Here is a 10,402-nt window from a genome sequence, read left to right on the forward strand (position 1 = left end):
TCATCTGCAAAGTGGGGACATAACAACCGCTTCTCATCAAGATCGAACAACACAATGGCTGGAAACGTGATGTGATCTACAATGTTCATATATGTTTACGGCCACGCCACCCTGAACAAGCCCAATCCCGTCTGATCTCGGAAGCTAAGCAGGGTCGGGCCTGGTGAGTACTTGGATGGGAGACCACATAGGAAGACCAGGGGCTGTAGGCGTAAAAAAAAAAATAATGTTTTATACAAGTACTCATTATTATTATTCCATTCAAGAAACATTTGTTGAGCATCTACTACGTGTCAGGCCTACTCAAACCCTGGGGACAAAGAGGCAGATGGAGGGGTGACATCTTTCCCTCCGAGAAGTCTGCATTCTGGTGGGCATTTCAAATTTCGTTGGACATCCTGGTGTGTGAGTGTGTCGGCATAAGACACTTCAAATTGTCTTTGGAGGTTGCATGGACATGGCGAATTTCGCAAACAAGGGAAACGCAGTGTCTGAGCCTCTGAGATTTAGAACCCACACTATTTCAAGGAAATAGTTTGTCCTCGGGAGGTAGTTCTGCTCTCCTCGGGTGTTCCAGAGCTGGCTTGCTGGGTGTGGGCGAGAGAATCATCGTCATGAAGCGGGGAACAGGAGCTGACGGGTGCGGAGGGCTTAGTGCTGCTCCCGCCCAGGGGTGAGCTCTGCAGACAGGAGCTGAAGTCCCAGGTGGCCTGCAGGCTGCAGGCTGTTTTCACTGCCACGCCCCGCTTGACCCTCCCAAGGGCCCAAGGCCCACTTACAGACTGATGACTGCTGAGGTGAGTGTCCGCTGCAAGGTCACACAGCATGCATGTGGCAGGGCGGCCACAGCTCCAGAGAGCGCAGCTGGAGCAAGCCCAGCCCGGCTCCGCCACCTGGAATCTATAGCCCCCCCTGCGCGTGCTGGGACCCCAGCTTAGGGCTCACGGGGCCAGTCCAGGGAGGGCAGGGGGAGGGGCACGAGCCTGGAGCCTGCGACCTAGGCCAAGTCCTGGCTTCGGCGCTTGTTAGCTGCGTGCCTCAGATTGCATTGCTTCACTGAGCCTCAGTTTCCTCCACTGTAGAATGGGGATTTAAACAAGCTGACGTAGCAGGAGTGGGCAGGTGAAGGGGAGGGAGAGGACATTCAGAGGCCGTGCTTGTGTCACGGCTGGCTGCGAGACCCTTTTCGATCATGACGGCTTCACGGGCAGCTTTCCAAGGACCTCTCAGCCCTTTAGGGAGCCGGGCACAAACCTCTGAAGAGACAGAGGTCTCTGGGCCCATTTGTCATGCACGCCCGAAGCTGCCACCACCAGGCCCGGAGCATGCCGTGTCCTAAAATGCTCTCTGCCTCTCTCGAGCTGATACATACTTGTCGTGGGCGATGTTCCCAGTATCAGACATTTGGTGGAATCATAAAAATCCATTCCCACCCTGCTTAATACATTTTCATGTTTCTTCCTTGACAGGCCTGGGCGCGTTGGATTTGGGGTCGCACCATCCTGGAGCCCACGTTTCTGGTGTGCTTGGGAACAGACGGTGTTTGGAGACTGGCCAGGCAAGAGGTCTTTGCCTCTGGTACAGAAAGAGAGAAGTCAAGGCCAAGGGCAAGTGTGAAGGCAGGAGCCGCCCTCGTGGTATGCCCACTGCTGCCTCCTGCAGCCCCCCAGCGAGCAAGAGGCTCACACACGCAGTGCTTGGGTTTAAGCCCTGTTTCTAGCCCACAGCTAATCTCTCGGAGCCTCAGTGTTTATGAAACGAGAATAATAAAAATGCCCGCCCATGCCGTTAAACGATTAAATGGCGTGATGCATGAAGACAGCTGTGCCTGTGCCCAGCTCACGGTAAGAAGTCAGGGAATGCTGCCCTGAGAACGTATTAACGTCACAAGTCAGCAAACATGTGTTCAGTTCTGATGCTACGGTAGGAGCCGTATCCACGTATCTCACTTAAAGGAAGTCACATCAACCGTGCGTGTCTGCTCTGGGGGGTGCGGGGGGGAGGGAGTGCTATTATCATCTCTATTCTGTAGAGAAGGAACTCGAGGCTCAGGGAAGAGGGTGGTGAGCCAAGTGAAGCTGCAGGACTTTGCTAAATCCGCCAGTGTGATCTCCCTGCCACACCCACCTGCGCCCAGTTTTGTGGCCTGCAGGGAGCGGTCTGAGGCGGACAGCCCTACGACCTGAGAGATGGATTTCCATGAGATCAGCTGGGTACTCTGAAGCCTCCTGTCGGCCAAGGCGGCAGCTTTCACTGGTGCTTCTGGAGGGCCCTCCATCTGGAGATGCAAGCACGCTGGCTCCCGGGGACTGGAGCCTCGAGCATGCATGGCCCTCAGACCTCAAAGAGGATTTGGCTGCTGTGGCTTTTCTGGCAACAAAAGCTGTGGGTTTATTTTCCAAGCGGAGTGGCTAGTTGAGTGCACAACCTGCAATTAGAAGCTCCTCTCTGTGGTCCGCGTGGAAGGCTTAGGGTGGAGCCCCCGAGGGGGGTGGGGTTCAGGGACCCTGCTTCTTCCCATGTGGCTGGGGTGGGGGCACACTGGGGATTCCTACATGAGTCTCTCTCCTTGGAAGGGCTGGGCAGACCCCTCAGAGCCCTTCTGAACCTTGTGGGACCGACCACGTTCTGTACTGGCTTCGAGACTCATCTCCTCCTCACTCCCAGGCCAGCATCCTTTTTGGGACCATCTCCTGGAGAACTTTCTGCAGACAGAGATGCCCATACAGTGCGGGGAGGGCGGGAGGTCCTGGAGCACTTCTACTGGTTCTGACATGCTGTCAGATGGCTTTGTCTACCTCTGTCCACCCCTCACCAGAAAGGACACTTCTCAGGGCAGTGTTCTTGCCTGTCTGTCCTCTGATACACCCTCAGTGCCTGGGGCAGGTGCTTGTTAGTGTTTGTTGAGATAAATAGCTAGTGTGGAACTTAAGCCATCAAGTCAGGGGTCTTTTCATTCCAAACCCTCCTCCCCATCCCAGCATCCTCTGCGCCTGTTCCTGAAGAGCCCTTTGTGTGTGAAGAAATAAAATGATACCACTCTTAGCACCCATCGAAGTGCCCAATACACCAAGAGTCTCGATTACAGCTGGAGTGCTAACCTATGAACAACCACAGGGATGTGCATATTTGTTGACTTTATAGGCTAGAAATAGAGCTGGTAGTTTGGGGTCTGCTGACAGCTGTAGACTTGTATCAGTCAGGATAGGTCAGGTTATGCTGCGTAACAAATAGCCCCAATATCAATATGGCTTAATACAACACAGTTTTATTTTCTAGTCATACTACATGTCCAATAAGCATCAACTGGAGGCTCAGTTTTATTTTATCTTCACTCATGGCCTCAGGGCAACTGTCAGAGCAGCCACTATCTAGAATGTCAGCTATTGTCACAACAGGGTGAGTTGAACAATGATTGTTAAAGGTTTCCACTTAGAAGTGACACAAATAGTTCTGTGAACATGTCATTGGCTAAAGCAAGTCACATGGTCACATCTAACTTCAAGGGACTGGAAAGTGCAACGTACTATGTCCTCAGAAGGAAAAGAACTTAAGACATTGGCGGTACTACGTAATCATCACCACTATGCTATCTTTTTGAAACGTACTCAGTGTATAACTCTGGGTGAATTGCTTCCTTCCTCTGAGTCTAGTTTTCTAGTGGATAAAATAGAAAAACTGATTTTTATTCAACACATTAATTTGAGGATGAAATAAGACAATATACAAAAAAGTCCTGAACAAAGTTCCTTGTCTTTTAGGAGCTCTGCAAATGAATGAATGAATGAATGAATGAATGAATACTGGGAGAAGAGTGAGGAGGAAAAAAACAAGGTGTGGTTCTAGCTTTCCTGGTACTCAGAGTTTAGTGGATAAGATAATAACAATCCTATAAATAAAAGGGAAAAATTATGATCCAGATAAGACAGCACGCGAAGCACAGCGCAGCCCTACCTGCTGAGCCGGCCTCCAACCTGCCTTGCCAGCTGACCGCAGATTCAGGGGCCAGCCCACCCGAGAGCAGCTGAGCCTGGCCCAGTCTGGAAGAACTGTCCATTCGCCCTGCAGGCTTGTAGACATTCAGTCTGGGGGTGGTTTTGTCACACCGCATTATCATGGCGACACATGACTGATACAGGGAGATCCACGAGAATGTATAATCAGAGAATTTGACCAGTCTGGGAAGCCTCCCCGAGTGAACAGAGACCGAGATGAGACCAGGCGGCCGGGCAGAGGAGGCGTAAGCTAGGTGAAGGGGCGGGGAAGAGCGTTCCACGCAGAGAGGACAGTGCGTGTGTGCCCGAAGGCCCAGTGCTGGGGAGAGTGCGGCCCATCGGAACCGAAGGTGCCCGGGTGGTGGGCGGCAGCAGTGGGAAAGTAGATGCCCCACCCCCCGGCCTTTATAATAAGCCTTCTCATTTGTAGGGAACTCAATACCCCACCACGTGAGCAATGCGAGTTAGGCCACGCTCTTTACCGTGGCCAGGCTGGTGTCTGCCTAGGACTGGCTTTGAGGGGCTGTGCATTCACGGGTCCCCCGGGAGCTAAGTGGGTGATTCTGGATGATGGAGCTGAAAGGGCTCTTAGGATTCGTCTGGTCCAACTTGCCCTTTACGCCTGGGAGAACGTGGCCAGCCCATGGCGATGCCAGGAGTCAGGTGTGCATGAAACAACACGCATCCTTTTTCAATGTGATCTCCTGTACTATTGGGGTGAGCCTGTCAGGCCCCAAGGACCTGACTGACAGTTTCAGAGAAACACTTACAGCAGTGATAGATGAAACCACAGAGGAACCACAGAGGGGGTGAATTTTAGTTAAATACCTACCATTGGGAACCCGGGTGCACAGCAGGAAGTGAGAGGCAGGCAAGCGAGCAACCTAGAGGCTGGAAAATGTGCACAATTCACTGAGCGGCATGACTAACTTGGGCCTCCCAGCTGGTGGGGATCAGCCTTGTAGTTTAGAGCAGGGTCCCCAGTCCCTAGGTCGTGGACCGATATTGGTCCGTGGCCTGTTAGGAACCACACTGCAGAGCAGGAGGTGAGCAGCGGGCAAGTGAGCGAAGCTTCATCTGTATTTGCAGCCGCCCCCCAGCGCCGGCATCACCGCCTCAGCTCCGCCTCAGATCATCAGGCATCATATTCTCATAGGAGCACCATCCCTGGGGCCAAAATGTTGGGGACCACTGGGAAAGAAGAACAAGAGAATCTTCCTAGTGAATCAATTACCCATGTATAATCGGTGTGCCATTGGGACTGATGCCAGAGTATTTCTATTTTAAGGGGCCCAAACTGCAGTGAGGCCTTCGCTTGCTAGGGCGGAATCAGTGCAGATCAGTTCAATTGACTTTGACTCCCTCAGCTTAACCGAGACTAACTGGGCCTGGCTGCGTGTGGTCAGTTACAGCGTTTAGATACTCTGAGGGTGGTTTCCTGCAGGAACTCACACTTTAGTCATGAAAACAAGTAGTTTGGAGATGAGGAAGGTTGAAGATACTAACAGACAAGCAAGACTACATCTACTTCCCCCTGGAGAAAACTTTCCAAAAGTCATATTATTTCAGGTAAGTTAATTTTGGCTCATGATGGGGAACTGGGGTCTGGAGACAGTCCAGAAAGAGGAAACCGCCTGAGAGATGCCTTGAAGGGCCCAACTAAACGGCATGATTTGGGAGTAGATGTAAAGGTGTAGGCGTAATAGGAGAAAAAGCTAAAGGCAGGTTGAGATGAGATTTAGGACCGCTCCGAATGGTGTTCTCAGGAGTCTGGACTTCTTCTATAAGGGTGGAAATCTGCTCGATGATTTCATTTTATGCTTCCAAAAGCCCTAGAAAATGTTCAGGGGAGGAATGATGATTCACATTTTACAGATGAAGAAATGGAAGCTTAGAGAAATTAACGTTCACCTGGGCAGAGGTTGTTGGAGTTGAAAATTAAACCACATCGAGAGAACTATGTCTTTGTTTCTGTACCCTCAGGCCCAGAGCTGGCACTCAAGGGCCGGAGCGTGGTGTGATTCAAGCTATATTTCCACACCGTAAATGTCTAGAGAGCAGAGGATGCATGGGAAGGGGTCGAGGCAGGGGTAATGGAGAGAGGAAGGGTCTGTTAAACACACGTATTCGAGTTTCCGCAAACTGTCATGGGGTATCTAGGGCATATTGAACTAAATTGTAAGATTATGGGTTTATTTTTCTAAGTTTTCTGACCTACTAGAACCTCAAGTTCCTCATCTGCAAATACGGAGTTTGTCATACGATTCCCACAATGCTTGGGAACATTCAAATGAGACAGGAGGTCTTAAAGAATCAAATGTTTTCAAACTTAAGTAACATATGGGGAGTAACATAACTCATACCCATGTACTTACCACCTAGAACAAGCAAATGTTAATGTTTTGCTAAATTGGCTTTGGCATTTTTGTTTGTTTGTTTGAGAAACAAAAGCTTCGACAATTACATTGATGTTCCATTTGTAACCTTCTCCAAACCTCTGCCCCTTTTCTGTAGTTTTACTACATGTGAACACATTTGCAAACAAGAAATGCTATTGTTTGTCCATTTTAAATGTGTCTATCAATGGCATTGTGCAACATAGATATTCTAATAGAGAGTTTAATCCATTTACATTTATTGTGATTCCTAGTGGACTTAATTTTTTGATTTGTTTTTACGTATGTGCATTTTCTTTATTACTCAATTTTACTTTTCATTGCTTTCTCTTGTAAGGAGTGGCAAACTATAGCCTTCAGGTCACATTTTGCCAGACACCTATTTTTGAAAATAAAGCTTTTTTTTTTTTTTTTAAATAGCATGGCATGTGGGGTCTTCCAGGGACATATGCCGTAATCATGTTCATTTATTTACTTATGGCCTAAGGTTGCTTTCGCATGACATGAAAGAGCTGAGTAGTTTTGACAGAGATTGTATTGGCTACCAAAGCTGAAATATTTACCATCTGGATCTTTATAGAAGAAGTTTGCCCACCCCTATCGATAGCGTGGATTTTCTGTAACTCCTGGTTTCGCAGTGGTAATGCATTCTATGTTTACTTTTTGGCAGTTGCTCTCAAAATTTTGAGGCGACTATTTAGCAAAATCTACAGCTATTTCTATCCTCTGACCTAACTCTTCAGTGACCTCAGAGCCCTTTAATCCTGAACTCTCCACTTCTTTAAAAATTATCATCGTTGTCTGGCATTTCAGTTCTACCTTATTTTTTAATCCCTGCTTTTGGTTATCCTTATTTTTTTGTAGTCGATACTTAGATTTCCAAAGGATTGACCAACTTACAGACCCCCTCCTTCTGATACTGACACCCTTCTTCTTGTTAATGCTTCTATTTAGTGAGAATCTCTAGGTGATAAATAATTTGTATTCGTATATCTGAAAGTGTCCTTTACAGCCCTTACACTTGAACGGGGAGGTTATAGCACCTTACGTAAGTCTTCCAAAGTGCGTCGTTCTCATCCAGACTTAAAGACTGAGAGACAGAGGTCTGCTCTTACTCGATCCTTTCTGTCTTTTCTCTCTAGCGATTTTTGAGCTTTTCTCTTCGTCTTTGATAGATTCGCTACGCTTTACTTGCATTGCTCTGAGTCAATAGGAGGCCTTACGTTTTCTCGTCTGAAGCTCTTGTTTTCTGCTCTGCGACTCCCATGAACCACGCCGGTAAAACTGCATGGAACTGCGGATCGTCCACCGTTTTTTGACTTACGAAGATAGATCGACTCACTTTCTCGGAGCTTCTCTTTCTGTCTCTCATGTCTCCAATTCCTCCTTCATCTTACTCACTTAATTTGTCTCTTTCTCCTTCATTCTGTGTGATTTTCAAACGTTCGTTTTAGAGTTCCATATTTTTGCTTCAACGTATGGGTCCTGTTTAACCTGTCGGTTGAACTTCTCTATTTTAATGATTGCAGTTTTCCTTTTTAGAATCCCTGTTTAGTTCTTTTCAGAGGTGCCTTCGTTTTAGGCACATCTGGCTTTTGTATCTATTTCCTGGTTCGTATGTTTTCTTCTCTCTCTCTGAAGGTTTAAAATGCACTTAAAGTTTTTTTCAAATTTTCTTTTCTTTCTGGTTCCGAAGGTGTATTTCTCTCATTTGCTATGTCTTCTGGCTGTGCTAGACTACAGGGTGGTGTTTTGCTCACATAGATTGTAATTTTTTTATTGAGAGCGCAGCTCAGATGGGGCGGCCTTCCATCGGAGCCTCGTTCTCTTGAGTTTGGGAGGCGTCCCTTCCGAGTAGTTGTACATTTACCTCTGCTGGGATCCTGTGGGTTTGATCAGCTCTGGAGCAATTTTATAACCATATTTTAGTTTGGAGTTTCATGGGTGGGCCAAACTTTAGGGTTCTCGGCTTTATGTAGGAGCTCAGAGTACATGCTCTGCCTCACCTAAGCCTGAAGTCACATTTCCTCTCTCAGTCATCAGCTCCTATAATCCAGTCCCAATATCCTGTGAGTTGTTTGTCTGCAGCTTTTATCAGCTACTCTGGTTTGAGTGTTACCTTCATTTTGAGCTCCTGGAGATTTTCCTTTCCTTGCTTTTGAACTTGGCTTTGTATTTTAATAGTTTGTTGTTACATCATAGCTAATATTTTTATTTGTTTGGAAGGGGGGTGGTAGTGTGGACTGTCTTTCGGTGTCTGCTCTGTCCACCCTACTGACTGGACATCTGAGGATCAAGAGTTGTTATTAACATGGATATTTTTATTATTACGAAAGGAGCAGCATAAGTCACCAGAAGAAAAAGGCAATGGATGTAAATCTGCTTCATAAACTTTAAAGTTCTCTACCAACAGAAGGTATGAGGTGCTCGATTTCCATTCCTAGAGGATGAACTTTAAAATTGCCTCGTATGTATCGAACTTGTTAAGATGGCTGCCGCTGCTTTCTTCCTCACAAAAATGGCCTGTACCAAGGTCACTGCTGTGACTTCCATCTGGCCAAACCCACTGGGCAGTTCTCTGTCTTCCTTTTACTCACTTGGCTCAGCTGGTCATTCCCTCCTCCCCCAAACTCTTTCTTTGCAATGCTTCCAGGATCCTGCATGCTCCTGTGTCTTCCCAGCTCACCAGCCACTGTTCCCACCCTCCTTTACCAGCTTCTAAAGGTCACATGTCCGGGGGTCTCCTCCCTTCCCTGGGTGCCACCTGGTCCATGGCCCCACCTCTAAGCTATATCCTGGAATTATGATGCTTCTCTCCATTTCCATTGCTGATGTGACAGTACCTATCCTTTACGAGACTGAGAAAGTCTCTTAACTGATCTCCTTGTGTTCTTACGTATCTTACCATCATCCCGTCTCCATCCGGCAGGGTCAGAATGCAAATTAATCCTGTGATTCTGCTGCTTAAGAAAAGCCGCCCATGGCTTCCCATTACACCTGGAATAGAGCCCAACACGCTCCTTGACAGAACCCTCGAGTCGTCCCCTGGTCTGGCCCCTGGTTTCTCTGAAGCCTTGTCTTCCCCGCTCTCTAGCTTAGCCTTCTCATTCCATCCCGGGGCCTTTGCACTTGCTGATCCTTCTGTCTGGGGCACTTTGTCCCTAACCATGTTTCCATGGCCACGTCCTTCTTATCGTCCAGCCTCAATTCAATTGCCAGCTCCTCAAGAGGCCTTCACCGATTACCTCTGCTAAAGGAAGCACGTTCCTCCCCCTGGTATGCTCTATTCCGTTCCCTGCTTGTTCTCCAAGCCTGGTCATCAAATGAGATCCCACGCACGTCTTTACTCATTTGTGGTCTGTCCCCAAGAAGAACGCGGGCTCTGTGAGGGCTGGGGCCAGGTCTGCCGTGCTCACTGGGGATTTCCCAGTACTGAGAATAATGCTTGACACTTACCGGGTACTCAACAGTTATTTCTCATAGGGATGGGTGAATTCATCTTATGCTTTACAGACATTATCTCTTTCAACAACCCTACCAGTAGAACTCACTGTGCCTGTTATAGAGATGGGGAACGTGAGGATCCTGACTTCAGGGCTCCCCAAACTTGGAAGGGATAGAGCCAAGTCTTAGGTTTCCTCGGCTGGGCCCGAGGCCCGTGCTCCTTCCCTCGGATCAAGTTGCCTCTGCGAGCAGATTTGGGATTTCGGTGCAGAGGTCAAGACGCAAACAGTTTTTGAGTCAGGATGCCTCTTTTGTTTGAGAACAAAACCTTTTCTTTAAGCCATGAAGAGCACCCGGAGCCCCCAGGTCCCAGCACCGGATGGCACGCTTCCTTGAGAATGTGCACGCAGCGGCTCGAGTTAGGCAGGGGCATTTTTTTTTTTAAAAAAAATCAACTCTGTTTTGGAGTCTTTCAAACCATAAAAAGACCAGTGTGAAACCACAAAACTTCTGTTTCTTGCGCTCTTAAAACTAAAGAAAGAAAACGGGGGTGGGGGGGCAGGATTA

At 48.1% G+C, this 10,402-nt stretch overlaps 1 pseudogene; it reads left to right on the plus strand.

Moving 5' to 3' along the window:
- The first annotated feature begins 93 nt into the window (after positions 1-93).
- LOC111729550 lies at positions 94-212 on the plus strand (annotated as a pseudogene).
- The last annotated feature ends 10,190 nt before the right edge of the window (positions 213-10,402 follow it).

Source organism: Pteropus vampyrus, unplaced genomic scaffold (genome assembly GCF_000151845.1).
Source record: "Pteropus vampyrus isolate Shadow unplaced genomic scaffold, Pvam_2.0 Scaffold268, whole genome shotgun sequence".
NCBI lineage: Eukaryota > Metazoa > Chordata > Mammalia > Chiroptera > Pteropodidae > Pteropus > Pteropus vampyrus.